At 45.0% G+C, this 17,817-nt stretch overlaps 1 long non-coding RNA gene across 5 annotated transcripts in view; it reads left to right on the forward strand.

Moving 5' to 3' along the window:
* Positions 1 to 5,517: 5,517 nt before the first annotated feature.
* Positions 5,518 to 17,817, forward strand: part of LOC129383646 (uncharacterized) — a 30,526-nt gene continuing 18,226 nt past the window's right edge. For 4 of the 5 annotated variants that reach the window (XR_011895944.1, XR_011895943.1, XR_011895945.1 and 1 more), the window contains exons 1-2: positions 5,518 to 5,646; positions 6,145 to 6,252. This is a non-coding gene — a long non-coding RNA (uncharacterized lncRNA). Of the gene's footprint in view, positions 5,647 to 6,144; positions 6,253 to 12,081; positions 12,224 to 17,817 lie in introns of all 5 variants that reach the window. The other variant, XR_011895946.1, reaches the window with a different exon arrangement.

Consider the following 17,817-nt stretch of genomic DNA (forward strand, 5'->3'; position numbering starts at 1 on the left):
GCGGGGGGGGGGCAGTTTTCTCTGCATTAGGGATCTAGGGAGGACAGAGGGAGTTTAAAGGAACTCTTTCGGCTGCTCGATGTGCTTTACTTCAGTCATGCGAGACTGACGACATGCGACATTCTCCACTCTTCATGTAGATATTGTAAATGAACCCAGTGCCCCTCGTTCTCGATGAGAACAAGTTCTTCCCTTCAACAACGTCCTTATGGATGAGCCGGACGACGGGATGAGCCAGCTACCCCTTTTTTTGCATGCTCAACCCCGACTTTTACAGACACAAAGGGTTTAGAGCTAACACAGGCTGGCGGCCATCCACAAAGATGACAGCGTGTCCAGGTGCACACGTTGAGGTTTGACGGCGTCAGGGCAGGAGGACATAACGTGGGAGCGCACGCGCAACCCACCCCCGGGTGACCTCATGCGATTGGCCCCCTCCGGAAGGCCTGGGAAAGCGTGCTTCGAACTTCAAACCATCTTCTTTAAGCCAGGCTGGCAGATTAGGTGGCGAAAGTTGCGGCTACATGGGCGCCGACCTGGCCCTCCCTGCTGCCCGGCCCCTGTCTTCCCCTTCCTGCTACAATAAATTTGCTACCAGCCTCCGTACTGAAACCAACACCTGCCGAGCAGCACATTTTATTTGTGTTCTGCCGCTGCTATGGGCAGGCCACGTTTAGTTAGATCTACCAAAGAGCAACGTGCCTACGAGGAGAGACGATGGGAACAGCAACAGGAATGTCAACGCCGGCGGCGGGCAGCAAAGACCACAGAAGATCGCGATGGAGAAGCGGACCGCAAGCAGCGAGCTATGCAAGACGACGAACGTCGCGAGGCGCACAACGAATCAAAGGGACGCAGCTACCACGCCGCTAAATTGGAAAACATTAAAGGAGCATTCGCTAAATTCTGATCGTGATGGTGGAGCCACCATCACGACCAATAGTGACCCTCCGATCAAGACAAATAATGACTACCGATAAAGACAAGAAATATTTGCGCATACCTTTCGTCCCGATGACCACCCATGGAGGCAATAAATGAGTTCGTAACTTTGTTCAAAATTCTGTGGCACCTCTGTGTCGTGTACTAACAGCTTTGCTGGTCATCTACCTTTGCAGAGTGAAATGGCTCATAATTTTTTTCATGGAACCCCACCGCATTTATACACTATATTGTCACCTAGCTAGTACAAGCTAAAATAGTTCACCACCGACAGATTGGCAAAAAAAAAAAAAAAACGTCTGCCGTTATCAATGGCTGATCCTCGGAGAGCGCGCGCGCAACCACGAACTTCCTCGTTCTCGCCTCAAGGGGCCAGTGTCATCACGTGCCAACTTGTTTCGCGTCAATATTGCTCCAGCTAACATACTTGGAATTTACCTTTTGTTTGCGTCGGGTTATCTGCCCCCTGTCGATTTCGAGCTTCAACTCTACTCATGCATTACCAAATAGCCCACTCCTAAGCCTTGCTTAGTTACCAAATGGCCGAAGTTGAATCATGTATATGCTGATGACGCGACCGTTTTCTTCGTTGTCAAAACAGTTTCGCGTTTATAACACTTAGTTAAAGAGTACATAAATGTACTATCCGCTTGGCTGCGTAAAAACTAAGGTTATATAAAACAAAATAGGTTATTTCTGTGCACTTGAGTAAGCTTTTGCATAAAAACGTAACATTACTTTTTTATTAACGGTAAGTTAGAGGAGGCTAGAGGAGGTGCCTAAACATATTTGTAGGGTTCTGTGTCAGGAGTACCTGTGTTATAACACATCTACATGTTGAAAAATTAACTGCAGGACTAAGAAGAGTGATCGACTGCGGCTTTAAACGCAATGATTGGTTGGTTGTATTGCTAAATAAGGTGTACTCTAAGTACACGCTAATTACTCCACGTCATCATACTGCTGCTTAGTATGGGGCGCCGCAAGCAACCAAAATTAATCGAAAATAACGGCATTGCAGAAATGGGCTGTGAGAGTTTCTAAGAACTATCATGAGCGGAAGATTTACGAACCCACAAACTGCTTATTAGACCCGAAATACTTTAGGTAAGTCAAGTTAATAGGTTAAATTAATACAGCATGTCAGAAAATATAGGAAACATGATGCCTAAATCTGCGACACAGTTTTTCCCGCGCAGAAACAACCCAAGGATACAATAAATTAGAACGAATATTATATTCGGCAGACATCGTGTAATTTTCCGAATTCCAATTTTGTTAAATTAACTAAGAGAAGAAATTGGTTTTAATTAACATGTGAATAATAAGCGTATTTGAAAACTAATGTTAGAATACGTTATTATACACGATCCAGGGTTTATGGTAAAATTATGGGAATTTCACCTTAGTTCCTTTTTCTCTCCCCTTCTTTTTTTGAATACGTTATGTGGGACTGCATTTACATTGTGCGCCTGAATAGTCAGTTGGTCTATAATTTCAGAATTTTTGTATGTAGTTACTGTTTGATATACATCGCTGCTCTGTATGTTTCGTATAATTGATGATTATGTTTACGGATTCAGTGTACGAAAACGCATCGCGCACATTTGCACTTTGTCCACTCGAAATCTACGCTCGAACGAAAGCCCTTGTCTTGCTTTGTGTCTTTAGCTCTCGTACAATGAAGCTGTAAATGCGACTAGAAACACTCAAACACGTTATATGCCTGTTTACGCAGTTGTCTGAGAAATCAAGGTCACTTACAAAGTTCATAGCTTGAGGAAATTTGGGAGATATTGTGGTTACTGCAGGCAAATGAGTTAATCAGGGCTTAAATGAATATTGCTAAACCCTCGTTTCTGACCTGTTTACAGGCGCTATGAAACGCTTGCAAAGTCTTTCCGTTTCCCCGGCGCACCAAGAACAGCAGAGATTTCTTATTTAGAGAACATGGTGACCACTATATGTTTAACGTGTACGGAAAGTGCGTAGGTTGATTATGTGCTTTGAAAATAATTGGTAAAACATATTACTTCATACTTAAGAAAGCATTCACTTTGCGTAGTACCTGCAGGCAAGGAAGGCGGGTTTGTCATCCTCTCAAACAGGACCTGTGACACCATAGCATGTGCTGCATATACAGAAGTATTTAATGACCAGAAAAGAGCCTGCTTAACTTAGATCCGTGCGAAATCCATTGAGTTATGCAAAAAGATGAATCTAACAAAATGATGAGGAGTACAGAGAACAAGAAATCACAGCCTGGAATAATTTTTTAGCTCAAGGACGCATAATATCGGTAGACAGCCCATTTAGGGTAATTATGTCGGAAAGAGACACGTGGCAAAAATACAGCGCTAGGTATTTGCTGGGAAAACTCTACGTGTTAGACATAAGAGAAGCATTCTATGTTAGACAGTCTGACCAGGTTCCAGAAATAAGTAAACATGCGTGCTTACAAATGACTAAAAGCTTCTTCTGCTGACATCACGCACTCGTATTACTCGCTTCCACAAATCGATTGAATGAATTGCATTGAACGCAGCATAGACTGCTTAGGCGCCGTTCGATTTCAGAGCGAAGCAGGAATTTCTATGTGGAAAGCTTCTTAAACAATTTTTTTTTAGTTCTTATTTGTCGTCTACTTTTGAAAGACAGACCTGCAGAAAAACAGTGTGTATATCGGGTCCTACGTAGCTCCGGTCCCCGAGTAACTCGTTTTTAGCCATGTTAAACAAAAACTTAGCTAAATGGTTCAAAGGCTTGAAAGTTCGTATTGTGTTTCGATATGTTGACGACTTCTTTATTTTGATTGACTGTACATGCGCATATTTCGAGCAGGAATGTGTCAGTGTTCTACGTGTTGTACGATACTGTCTCAGACCACTCCAATTAGGTACTGAAATGCCAAGTAACGATGCCATATAGTTTTTAGGCTTGCAGTTTGTTTTAACCGACCATCCATCAGAAAGGCCGGTTCGATCATCACCACGCTAACAAGCCTATGCTGCCATTTCATCCAGCGCACTCTCATTTCGTTCAGCTTGTCAAGAGTAACATTGTGAATATGTGCTGAACAAGAGGAAGATTGGGAAGATGTGCTTATTAATGCCTGAAATCTTGCCAACATGTGGTCAAATCTTACGCAAGAAGCGAAGCGTCTTCGCGGCTCTGGCTATCCAAACCATATCACTGTACCGGTAGGGGAAGGACTACCAAGGCAAATTCAGTGAAAAGAACACACACATGAATATGCCACAATGCACATAAGATTAATGTACCGAGAGTAGATGCATTCATCGACTGTTGCACTACCTCAAGAAAGTTGCCCAGGGTACTTAAAAGAATTAAATTATGGGGTTTTGCGCGCCAAAACCACGATCTGATTATGAGGCACGCCGTAGTGTGGGGACTCCTGAAATTTGGAACACCCGGGGTTCTTTAACGTGCTCCTAAATCTAAGTTCAAAGATGTTTTCGCATTTCGCCCCCATTGAAATGCGGCCGCCGTGGGCAGGATTCGATCCCGCGACCTCGTGCTTAGCAGCCCAACACCATAGCCACTACGCAACCACGGCCTGTTCCCAGCGTAGTAAGATTAGTTTTGCGCTGTCAGCACCAAACTAAGCAGCCTTAATTTGCAGGAAGACCCGACCAGGGTGCACCAAGGAAACAAGCTGTGAAAAGAAACACAGAGCAAGGGTTGTCGAGTGTAAGCCAGGTGTCATTTACCACATTCTAACGAGATGCGGAGCTAGCTACATTTTGGACAGACTGGCAGATGTATCAGCGATACGTGAATCGATAGAAGTAAGCAAGGAACAGCGCGATGGTTTTCTTGGCCTACTGTAAGAAGAACACCGGCTGCCCTTTCTTAACCATACAATGATTCTCCGTTAATGCGTCAACGAGTTGGGCAGGCCAATCGACCATTGAAGCAGAACACATAGCCAATTCTATGGTGACGCTTGCATGAGGAAACCATCCATATTATTTATCAAGGAAAAGGAATCCTTGCGCTTGGCACGAATGTTTATCAGAAGATAGGTCTCTTATACGTCGCGATAGACGTTGTCAGCATGCTCTGAGCACGTGTTGCGTTATGTACCTAGTGATATTAGTTTATTTTGTGCGCTTTGATTCCGCAATTGAACTCATTGTTAAAAGTGAGCGCCGCGTACGTGTGTGCTCTCTGTCGCGCTTGTGTCCAGTCCGGGGCGCGCTGTGCACTCCAGTTTGCGTTCAAGGTTGACAATCGTCGTGCACGGCGTCTGCTTTGTACACCTTTCTGGCGCTTAGCCGCAACGAAGTTATCGTTACAGAAGAGGCAAATACTTTTAGATTGGTCCCAGAGGCTGCAAACATCGGTATAATTAAATAATTCGTGAGACATGTTTCTAAGTGGTTAATAATGCTTGCGCCAATGAGGGCTGAATAATCTGTGAAGCAACGAAACTGTGATTTTACACCTTCAATAAGCGATACGAGTGTTAAGTCCACAACGAAAATGCCTGCCGTGTTGTTTACACGCAAGCTACATCCCCCCTCCCCCACGTGCTAAATAAATTTCCTGGAGATCAGTAGCTCGTGCGAGCATGGCGCGACCCACTAGCCGTACTCTAGTACACGATGTCATGCTGTGTTTACGCATGTGGTGAGCGGGCACAAACTTCCCTGCTGCTGTCGCTTACGGCCACCTCCATAAGTAAACGAGTGCACGAATCAGCTCAATACCTACGTCCGTTGCTTTTTTTGTTCATGTTGTAGCGGCACGCTTGTACACACAAAGAAGAAAAGGAGCGGGTGAAGAGGACTTTGTTTTTGCTGTAGCGGCCTCGCTCCATCCAGTGCTTTAGTGCCGAGCCTTCTAAATAGACGGCTCCCGCCTTGTAACAATATGTCATGCGCGTAACTTTGCATCCGTGGTCGACATTGTAATAACACAGATACGGTATATTACACAGGTAGTCTGTCTGCCTTAATTTTGTCTGCTGTTTTTAGGACATCTATTACGAGCTACCCGGACGAACGCTACACATTCGAGAGTTTACAGCTAAAAGAACATTTTTCCTTGTTGCGCGAGGAGCACATTTTTTTTTCACTTTGCGACAGTTACGCGGTGAAGTGCTCAAGGCACATATCCCAGGATGGTTGTACCGTCATTTGTCTAATTTGTTTTACTGTGCTGCTGCTGTCGTTACAGCTTCTGCTGATCTTAGTTGTGCCCGTCAAGATATAGCCCATCGCTGCACCGTTGACAACAATTAGCTGCAAGTGCTGATTGCTGCTGGTTGGCTCAGTCCAGAATCAGGTATGTACGTCTATTTGCGCAAGGAATTCTGATGCTTCTAATACTTGAGCTGCTCCAGTAAAGGAAGATTGAATTAGGTGTCGTTTGAGTGATGCGTGACACCCTATCACTGTTGTGCTATACAGGTGGCAAGGCATCTTCAGATCTAGGCCAGTAAGGCCGACCAGTTGTCTGTTGGAAGTTCCTGCAAAGCATTAAATGCGAATATAAAATTGTCTAGGCCAGAACTCTTATAATACTGTAGTGCCCTTGGTGCCTGATGTCATCACAAAAGAAACAGTAGAAGAATCCAGAAAATTTGTGTAGAGCTGTCCCGTGACAATCATACAGATATAATTATGTTGCGAACTGTGACTGAACATCCACAGCTGTGAGTAATTTCCTTGTGGGAATACTGCTGCTTTTCAGCATATATTGTGTCGGGTGCACTATCACTTGCCAGTTGCATCCTCAGTGTCTGACTCATTGTGATAAGACTGTGTCTATCTGTACAATGCAGTTGCTGCACCACAAGCGATGTCAGTGAGTGGTGGTGAAAGTGTTAGAATAGATTAGGTCTCCTACATAGGAAATGCCAGTCGGCCGAAACAATCGCTTAAGTTGTTTCAGCATCAGAAATAGCTCTGCAAGCCTGCAGGTATGCTTAGATGTCTCGGTGTTTGTCTGAGTTGTGATCGGCAACTGTTCGTATATTGCTCTTACGGTGGTATATTATTGAAACTTTGCCACTGGCTCTGGGCTTTATGTGTAGCAGTGTGGTGTACTCTGCATTTCATTCTGACATGGATGTGTAGCTGCAACGAAATATTTTGAAGTGAATTTCTTTGGCTCTTTCAATCATTATGTTTTTAGTTGGAGGTCTGTAATGGTTGGTGATCGGACTCTGCGAGGAAAGCATTCGTTTGCTCTTTCTTGTTCTTTTATTTGCTTGTTCTTTTGTTTGTTCACGCTTTCATTCCTTTAGGCTTCGCTTACATCGATAGTCATCATCTATGGTCCCTGCACATTTTCTTCACATAAGTTCATGCTCTAATTTGCCAGCAATCTTACCAACAAGGGTTTAGGGCTTACACTCTTGCTTGCTAACATTGCACACCTTTGATAAAGTTTGGTCACACCTCCGTTACTACAGGAACCCATTCCTTGAGTTGTACGTCACTGTTCATGACTTACAAGAGGGTTGAGTGTTGTCATTCCCTCTCATGGCCAGATGTGTTAAACATAAATATAATTATGGGGCTGTATGTGTCAACACTACAATCAGATTATGAAGCATGCCATAGTGGCAGACTACGGATTTTGACACCTTTGTGTTCTTTAGAGGGTCGCTGAAACGGTTCAGGACCTGCTGTGGTTGCTTAGTGGCTATGGTGTTGGGCTGCTGAACATGAGGTCATGGGATTGAATCCTGGCTACATTTTGATGGGATCGAAATTCGAGAATTCCCATGTTTCAGGTGCATGTTGAAGAACCCCAGGTGTTCTCCCACTACAGTGTGCCTTGTAATAAGATCGCAGTGTTGGCTTGTAAAAACACAGTTAAATTTTTTTTGAATGGTTCAAAGAAGTTTTGTAGACACATCGGGTACAGTAAACGTTCGTACCACAATTTGTGTGAAGCATCTCATATTAAGAGAGCTACAGACAATTACATGTCACCCTCCTCCATAGCCATGCATTTTCTCCTAAACTCATTTGCCGAGTGATCGGCCTTTAGCTCCACTTTCACTGGCTTTGCCTCATGATGGGACGTCATATTGTCTACTTCTGGTTGTCTTGGAGCCAGTGTGCGAAGCCTCTACAACCTCTCTACCAGCTGCCTGGCAGTCGGTTCCAAACGCGAGCTATCGAAGCAGTGTACGTTGTGAGCATTCTGTAGCAGCACCAAGTGTGTCTGATATTTCGGTAACCACGGGTGAGCTGGATGCTTTGATGGGTGGGTGGAGGCCTAAAGCCCCTCCCCATACTACTATTGCTGTAATGAAGGATAGACGTATCTGAGCGACCTGATTAGTCTACATGGTCCAAGCACCTGGTGGTGCAGAGTTGAACCAGCGAAACGAAGAGCTAATGTTGCTGTAACCAAGCCTAAAAAATTTTAAACATTTAGAAAAACATGTTCATGGCTAAGTTCCTAGCAAAAATTTACACCGGCAGGAAAATACAATGCACTTGGTTACTACTATATTAGTTCTGTGGTTGAGCACTCTGCTACCAAGTGGCTGCACCATGCAGGGCGTTCACATTTGCGCTTCCACTCGTCCAATAAAACGCCCAGGCCCAGTCGGCTTGTGCTTGGGTTTACTTGAAATGTCGCACATACGAGACACTGTTGTGGTATATGGTAATCCTTGTGTGACGTGATGGCCGCAAGTGCACAGATGCTGGTGCCGATGGTGCTGGTGCAGCCACTTCGCTCACATGTTTGCCTTGCTGAGGAGCATGATATTGCAGTTTGACATGTTGCCAATCGCTACGTTTGCAGCCCATAATGCAAGGGCGAACTGTATTGCTTGCGAAAATACAGATTCAGACCAACACCGACCGCGCAGCTCACGTCATAATGGAGCATGTTGTATCGTGCGGTGCCGCAGGCAGGACATGACCAGAGGCTCCAAGCAAGGGGAGCGGAAAGCGTCCCCGTTTATTCAACAGCCGTATATATATACACCAAGTGCGAGAGGGTGTGTTCCCTCACCACCATGTGCCATTGGCGATACCGATATCTGTCATGTCACACGTGCCATAGATGCGAAGCCAGCGCTGCGCCAGGTACTATACATCCCCTTTTCTTTCAAAGGAGGATAAAAGAAACACAGGAAAGAACATTAGTAGAAACGAACATTGAGCACGCTATTTAGGGAACTTGCACAAAGCTTCGATTATAAGTAAGCCTCTGTGGGGGCCTTCGCTCTCGCGTTGACCTTCTGAACGCAGGTTCTTGGTTCTGCTGCAAGCATGCAGGAGCGTTGGATGAGGCGGGAATGCGGCCAGTTGTGGCCGGTGACTCGGCGGCACTGTTGCTGCTGTATGGTGAAGGTCTTCCGTCAGCCCCTTGACGGAGGTCTTCCTCGGAGTCACAAAGTCCTCTTTGTCGAAAAGCTTCTCTTGTAGGCAGCAGATGTCGCCGATTGTGCCGCAGGAATGTGCCGTCTTCAGTGATTATTTTATACGACCGGGGATATGTCGCAGCTTGAACGACTTGACCTTTGGTGGCCCACTCCCCTTCTTTGATGCGTACCGTGTCTCGGGGGTTGAGTGGTGGTAGTCGTCGGCTGCAACGGTCGGTCTGACGATGCTTCTGTACGCTGCGGCCTGGGCAGGGCTGGACGTCGGGCAACATTGTCCGTAGTCGTCTTCCTTGAAGTACTTCGCCAGGTGATGGTCCGGATTCCATTGGAGTAGATCTGTAGGCAAGAAGACCAAGCCAAAAATCGTGATTCATTTGAGTGATTTTCTTTAAAATCCTCTTAACTACTTGCACACCTTTTTCCGCCAGACTGTTGGACTGGGGGTACCGAGGGCTGGAAGTGGTGTGGTTGAAGTCGTACATTCGGGCAAATGCAGCAAAAGCGTGGCTAGAAAATTGTGGGCCATTATCCGAACAAACTTCAACTGGTATGCCATATCTAGCAAAGATTGCACTTGTTGCTTCAATGACCGTCTTCGCGGTAGTATCTTTTAGCAGCTGTACTTCAGGAAAGTTTGATAATGCGTCGTAGACGCACAGGCATGACCGTCCACCATGCTCAAAGATATTGATGCCGACACGATGCCACGGTTTATCAGGTACTGGTCGTAACTTTAACGGCTCTTGGGGCTGTCTGTAAGCGTACGTTTTGCATGCAGAACACGCCTGTGCGAAAGTTTCTATGTTACAGTTTATTCCTGGCCAGAAGACGAGATGCCTGGCCTGTGATTTGCATTTATTGATGCCCAGATGACCTTGACGAATGCGTTCCAAAGTTTTTTTCCTCATCGTAGTTGGAATTACAACTTTGCAAACTTTTAAGAGGACTCCATCTCGAAAATTCGAACCTTTGCTCGAATGCCTGCCAGTTCTTGGCAATTTCACCAGCCGAGCTCAGCGGGCCTGGTGGCTTCAGGAAGTCAATGGGGCTGGTCTTGTAGTATAATTGTCGGTCCACCAAGACTGGACGTCGGCGCTCATCCCACTTCTGACACCATGTCTCGTGCGGTGCCGCGGGCAGGACATGACCAGAGGCTCCAAGCAAGGGGAGCGGAAAGCGTCCCCGTTTATTCAACAGCCGTGTATATATACAGTAAGTGGGAGAGGGTGTGTTCCCTCACCACCATGTGTCATGGGCGATACCGATATCTGTCACGTCACACGTGCCATAGATGCGAAGCCAGCGCTGCGCCAGATACGATACAGTTGCAACACAAGCAGACAACATTTATTGTATGCCGGAAGTGCTTAAGTGTAGCGATAAATTGTCCTTGTGCATTCTCTTTCTGGTACTTTCTTTTTTGTAGAAACAAATTAACTTACATTTCAACTATTACAAACCACATTTGTTCACCATAAAGTTGGGAAAAGTATTGATAATGCGCCCTGAGCAGTGAATCGGACAGCTCGCCTTGTGGCACCATGTGGTCACCTCAAGTCACTTGGTCAGGGGAGGCTGAAAACTCAAGAGGAGTGGCGTGCTGCGATTGGTAGTGAAGTACAATCACGCTCAGAATGAGCTACAACACAAAAGCGCATGGCAAAGCGTCGTGTGTTGTAGATTATACTGAGCGTGATAGTAAATATTTAAAACCTTATAATAAATTACACACTTTTTGTCAACCAATTATCACAAGTGCCAACTCCAACAACTCAGCACATTTCTACAAAATCGTGAAAATTGTTTCAGGGTCACCTTAACGTGCACTTATATCTAAATGCAAAAGCGTTTTTGCATTTCACTCTGGTCGAAATGCAGCTGCTGCAGTCGGGATTGAACCTGCGACCTTGACCGTAGCCGCAAAGCTACCGCCATGAGCACAGAAGGGTTGATTTCACATGCTGCTGCTTCTGTTTTGTCGCCTAGACCCTATGGTGACGTAATGAAGCATGGCGTGTACGCACCCCGCGCCAGTTGTTCACTTGGCAAATATGCGTCGTGTTTATATTTCCGAAATAGCAGTAATTTAAAGTATTGTACCTTTAGTTTGCGAGCAAGTGCAGTCGTTTTTGCTTTTCATTTTTCACGTTTTCCCTCTCCCACCTTCCTCTCCCTCCTCTGTATGGAAACTGAGAGTGAAGAGGGGTAAGGCTGTTATTCACTCGTTTCCCAACTGCGTAGGTTCTACCCATCCTCTGCATTCTGTCTATCTCCCCTCGGGACTAGCGCGTTAATACAAGAGTAAAAACCGCTGCAGTTTCTGCAATTATTTTTTGGGGGGGGGGTTCACGGATAACTACAGCTGTCAAGAGGCTTATCTGGTGATGACCCAGAGGGTGTTGTGCAAATGCGGCACAATGTAAAAGTTGAAACGAGCCTCTTGCATCACCTTTCCTCTCTACGTCGCTCCTGCCATGTTCATGCACACTTTCAGCCACTGCTTGAAGTGGCTTGTAAGGCAGTAGCAGCAGTAAAAAATTCGAAGGAACATGCAAAGAAAGCTTAGCTTTAAGAATCCATATATAACAACATGTTATTATCATAGCACATTAGTCGCAACTATCAGTTATCTCTTCTGGATGGTGTTTTCAGACTGTGCTTGACATTTGCATTGCCAAGTTCCCTTTAAACGAACAGTGTTAAGACAGGGTGGAAAGGTTGCCTTATTAGACTTCGAATGTGCCACCATTTCCGCGCAGTGCATCTCGCAAAGCCACGGAGAGCATCGTAGCTTCGCGCAAGAGGCGCCAGCTGCATTGCATCAGCACCACTCATAATGGCACTTCATATGGATCCGGAGAGAGAAAGAGAAAGTGAAAGAAAAAGGGCTAGAAGTGAAAGGTGAAGTGGTGCCTCGGCACCTCCCTTTCTGCCATTTCTCTCTTTGGGTGAGCGCGGAAACAATGTGGAAAATTTGCCGTAGAAGCAGCCCCAAGCAGCAGACAGCCCAGTTTGTAAATGATAGTGCTGACAGAGCACAACACCGTGTTGCTTGAGACGAAGCTGCAAATTTGGAAGACTGGAAGAAGTATAAGCTCGCATTCAATGATATTGTTACACGGGAAAATGCAGACGAGAAGCTATATGCAAGTATACTTACAAAATGAATATGCTGCACTTCACCAAAAGGCAACAGCCCGAGCTAGCCTTTAATCATCGTCTTGACACCGCTGGCCTCTTTTGCATTGTAACTACTACCCTACTACCGCCACAGTACTATCATAGTACTACCATAGCTCTACCCTCGTCAGTAAAAGTGCCAACCCGGTGCAACTAAAGGCTTGGCTCAGAAGCACTGTAGTAGGCCTTGAGCCTACTGACATGCACAACATCACTGGACGACCTACTAGAGGGTGACGTTGAGCTGACGGGAGCAATTTCGTAGATCACTGGTGTCACCTGGTGGACCATGTGGCAGGACCTTGTCTAAATCAGGAAAGAAGCTTCTCTGAAAGTCGAGCATGACAAGAGAGTGACCATAGGAACATGTGCACACCAAGGAAAAACTGTGCGTTACGGTGGCAGGCATTGTACAGTTGCTGCTGAGTGGCTTGCGATGCCGTCAGTCGAGCACGGGCAAGTTGGCAAGATTGGTTGGCCAAGGCGATGGCACTGCGCATACTCGCCTGTCGAGGAGGTTCAGAAAGAAATGCCGTATCCAGGGGCAAGGTTGGTTTGTGACCGTACTATAAATAGAGAAATTGTGGCAGCGTCATGCCGAGAATTATAGGCAAATGTAATGTAAGAAAGAGCAATGTCCCAGGCATAACAGTCCTTAAAAACGTACATGGACAGCATATCTGTGAGGGTACGGTTCAACCACTCCGTCAGTCTGTTGGTTTGAGGATGGTGTGAGGTGGTCAGCTTGTGTTGTGTGGAGCAGGAACGCACAATGTCGGTGATAACTTTCGACATAAAGTTATGACCACTATCAGTAAAAATCTGTTGCAGGTACCGTGGAGTAAGATAATGTTATGCAAGAAAAAGTGCAATGTCAGTGGCCCAACTGGTCAGGAGAGCCCGTGTGATTGGCACCACCCTTAGTAGGTGGCGTAATCATTTTCAACGGCTACCCATTTGTTTCTAGTGGATGACGTGGTAAAAGGGCTAAGGAGCTCTAATCCAGCATGGAAGAATTATTCTGCAGGGACAGTGATCAGCACGTAGCACCTGAGGCTCTTTCTGGTGCTGGCAGAAATCGCAGGCAGCAACGTGTTATCGGATGGAGCAAGTGAGACCGGACCAATAAAAGCGGCAGTGGATGGGGTTGTACCTGAGAGATACCCCAAGGTGTCCTGCAGTAGATTCATCATAGAACTCAAAGAGCAGAGTGTGTTGTAGAAGTTTGGGCATGACAAGAAGATAATCAGACCAGCCATGGGAGCAGTTCCTTCGTTAGAAAACCAACCTGGAGGACATATCGGCCAAGAGAGGCATTGTTAGGTGAAGAGTGCAGATGCTCAATGAGTGCTCGAAGTGATAGGTCTCAGTACTGCTCATCGGCGTTGTTAGGGAAGGCAGACACAGAAAATGCCTTCGGCGGTGCTACAGACAGTGTCGTCAGGCTCGTTGACCGGGTAACGAGACAGGCAATCAGTGTTCTTGTGGAGACAGCCAGATTTCTAAATGACAGAATACGAATATCCTTGTCAGCGTCACGCCCAGTGAGGAAGTCGACCTGTAGGGTCTTTCTGTGAGCACAACCAGCAATGTCCGTGCTGGTGTGTGATGACTTAAAAGGGTCGGCCATATAATAATAGGCGTAGCTTTGCAAATGCCCAAACTAATGCCAGAACTCAAGTTCAATGATGGAATGGTTATGCTTGAAGGTTGGGAGGTGTCTGCTGGCATAAGTGGTAATATGGTCGTTGCTGTGCTGGTGCTGTGCCAGTACTGCACTGATTCCGTGGCTGCTGGCATCGGTATAGACTTAGCTAGGTGCAGAAGGATCACGCCTTTCCCTGTGGGTTCTTGACAATGACCCTGTCATCAATCAGTGGTCTCTTTGTGACGCTCAGGAGAGGGTGACATAGTTATCTTGAAATGAGCTGTCATTTCTGGGTGCTCGAAAAGCTGAAGATCTGGAGCGTGACTGCCTGTTCTATGACTCAGGCAACGCTGATTGAGCTTCCTTGAGTGAACGATGAGACGTGATCAGCGCCCATGATAGCCACATGTCTGCCGGTGAAGCATCTTTTTTCTGAGGGATTGTCAGGCACAACACCCCTGCCACCAGACGGCGCATGAGGACGTTGAGCTGTTCGATGCAGCTCGGCTGGCTTGATGCTTGCATTCCTCCAAGCCATCGGGATGCAGGTTCCGAGAACTAAGATCTTCTGGCCAAAGGCATCTTAATAGGTGGGCTCTGACTTGACTGTATAGATTCAAGATGACAAGCTCCAAGGAGCGACCTTTGTCAGCCCTGCACAATGCCGCAAGCGCCACATGCAGGCCACTTATCGCCAAACTATACAAGTTGAAATAATCTGACAACCCCCTATCTGAAGGGAAACTCTGAAACACAAGGTTCACATTAATCTGGACAAGCACCAGGACTCTTTCAACAATGTCTCCGTGCATATAGACACAAACAGAGTTTATGTAATGAAGCTAAGTAATCATGAATTAGAGCTTCCACAGATCAGGAAGGCGAAGGGAGAACTGGCTTTGATTAATTGATATCTGTAACACTTAGCACACGATAGCTACATGATCATGACATAATGCCAAGTTGCGAAATAAACAAAATGGAAAACCATCTACAAGCCTTATCACTTTCCTAAATTGGCTCAGAAGGCCTGATTTATTCTGCCTTTCGTCTAGTTCACTTTTCAATTGTGCTACTGTAAAGCTACGCTCTACCCGAGCAGGAGGCCATATTTATTTATTTATTTATTTATTTATTTACATGTACCTTACAGGCCTTCGAGAAGGCATAGTGTAAGGGGGGAAATACGGTAACATATTACTACGGAATCGGGAAAGAAATAAACATCTGCATAATGAAAGGAGTACGCACAGAACGTGGAAAATTAATACATTAGCAAATACAATATGTAGAGCAATAACAATAAATGGTAAACAACAACATAATAGCATCATAACATTGTGAACGTTTTTACATGTTATACAGTAGTAAGTATTGTAAAAAAATTGGGAGCGCTGAAATTCTTTAACGTGTAGAAAAAATGCAAGAAAATTACAAAAGACATGATGTGTTTAGACGGTTGAAACAGCATATTGATCGGTTAGCAGATTGCGAAATGCAGTGTGTTTAGATTGGCATGCAATGGTATCTGGTAGTGCGTTCCATAAACGGACCGCACAGGGCAAAGCTGAAAAATTAAAAGCGTGTGTGTTGCCATAAATTCGGGTGTAGCTGAACTGATTGTTCAGTCGTGACGTCAAGGATGCTTTTTTCAGGTTTGATAAGGTTAGGCCAACTGTGTGAACAAATCTATGAAATAATAACAGAAGGGAAATATCAGGGCGAGTAGTTAGTGGTTGCAACGAAAGATCGATTTTTATTTGGGTTACACTTGACTGGTTACTATAATTTTTAGAAATGAAATGGCTTGCTCTATTCTGGATGCTCTCCAGGAGTTCGATAAGGTAATTTTGATGAGGAGACCATATACAAGAGGCGTACTCAATTTGTGGCCGTACAATAGTTACGTAAGCTAGTTTTCGTAGTGGTAAAGGCGCACTTCTTAAGTTGCGGCGCAGAAATCCTAATGATCTGGAGGCGTTAGCTGAAATGGAGGTGATGAAAGATTGTGTGTAAGGAGCACTCCTAAGTACTTATGTTCTGTGGTGTGGTCGACTATGTTATAGTCCAGATGATAAGAAAAGTGAGAGTTAACAGTTTTTCGAGAAAAGGAAACTACTTTGCACTTCGACACGTTTAGGGACATGAGCCACGTAGCACACCAATCACTGATATGTGCAAGATCATTTGGGAGTGCCGTGTGGTCAGAGGGACAGTTATTCGAACGGTATACAATGCAGTTGTCAGCAAATTGTACAGAAGATGATATATTGTTAGGTAAGTCGGTAATGTACATTAAAAAGAGAAGAGGCCCAAGTACACTGCCTTGGGGCACACCAGAGGAAGAGTTAGTCAGAGAGGCCAGAGGAAGAGTTAGCAACAACAGTGAACTGTTCGCGATTAGTAAGAAAATTACGAATCCATGATAGGGTTAGTGAGTCGAGTTTAATTGCTGAGAACTTTGATATCAGGCGACTATGGGCTACACGATCGCATGCTTTCGAGAAATCCAAAAAGATGCAGTCAATTTGTTTATTACTGTTCATATCAAAGTGTAAGTCTGACGTGAATTCTAGTAGTTGGGTTTCGCAAGAAAATCCTTTTCGGAAACCATGCTGTTTCGGGTAAAAATTGTTATTACATTCAAGATGAGAATATATATGGGATGCGATAATGTGTTCCAATATTTTGCAGCAAATGCATGTTAATAGTAACATGCTGATGTTAGTAGTAATGTGACATACCTTTGCATAATACAGTGCAGCGTGATTAGAATAAATCGCCAATTCTGACCAATAATAAAAAAACTTCCAACAAATCATGCAAACTATGGAAAGCAAGTTACAATCAAAATTACACTGTGGCCTTTTATCTTCACTGATGCTTTCCTTTCTCGAGTGTTTAGCTATCTGATTTTTCATGGAAGTAATCAAACTAAATAAAGTCTGCCATACCATGAGCAGTAAAGCAGAAGTAAAGAAAGCCATGGGAGCTATGCAAAGGGGGAAGGCAGCTGGGGAGGATCAGGTAACAGCAGATTTGTTGAAGGATGATGGGAACCCTGTCCTAGAAAGATTGGCCGCCCTATATACACAATGCCTCATGACCTCGAACGTACCGGAATCTTGGAAGAACGCTAACATAATCCTAATCCATAAGAAAGGGGACTCTAAAGACTTGAAAAATTATAGACCGATCAGCTTACTGTCCGTTGCCTACAAAGTATTTACTAAGGTAATCGCAAATAGAATCAGGAACACCTTAGACTTCTGTCAAGCAAAGGACCAGGCAGGATTCCGTAAACGCTACTCAACAATAGACCATATTCACACTATCAATCAAGTGATAGAGAAATGTGTGGAATATAACCAACCCTTATATATAGCTTTCATTGATTACGAGAAAGCGTTTGATTCTGTCGAAACCTCAGCAGTCATGGAGGATTACGGAATCTGGGTGTAGACGAGTCGTATGTAAAAATACTGAAAGGTATCTAAAGCGGCTCCACAGCCACCGTAGTCCTCCATAAAAAAAGCAACAAAATCCCAATAAAGAAAGGCGTCAGGCAGGGAGATATGATCTCTCCAATGCTATTCACAGCGTGTTTACAGGAGGTATTCAGAGACCTGGATTGGGAAGAATTGGGGATAAAAGTTAATGAAGAATA

The sequence above is a fragment of the Dermacentor andersoni genome, chromosome 8 (genome assembly GCF_023375885.2).
Source record: "Dermacentor andersoni chromosome 8, qqDerAnde1_hic_scaffold, whole genome shotgun sequence".
Lineage (NCBI taxonomy): Eukaryota > Metazoa > Arthropoda > Arachnida > Ixodida > Ixodidae > Dermacentor > Dermacentor andersoni.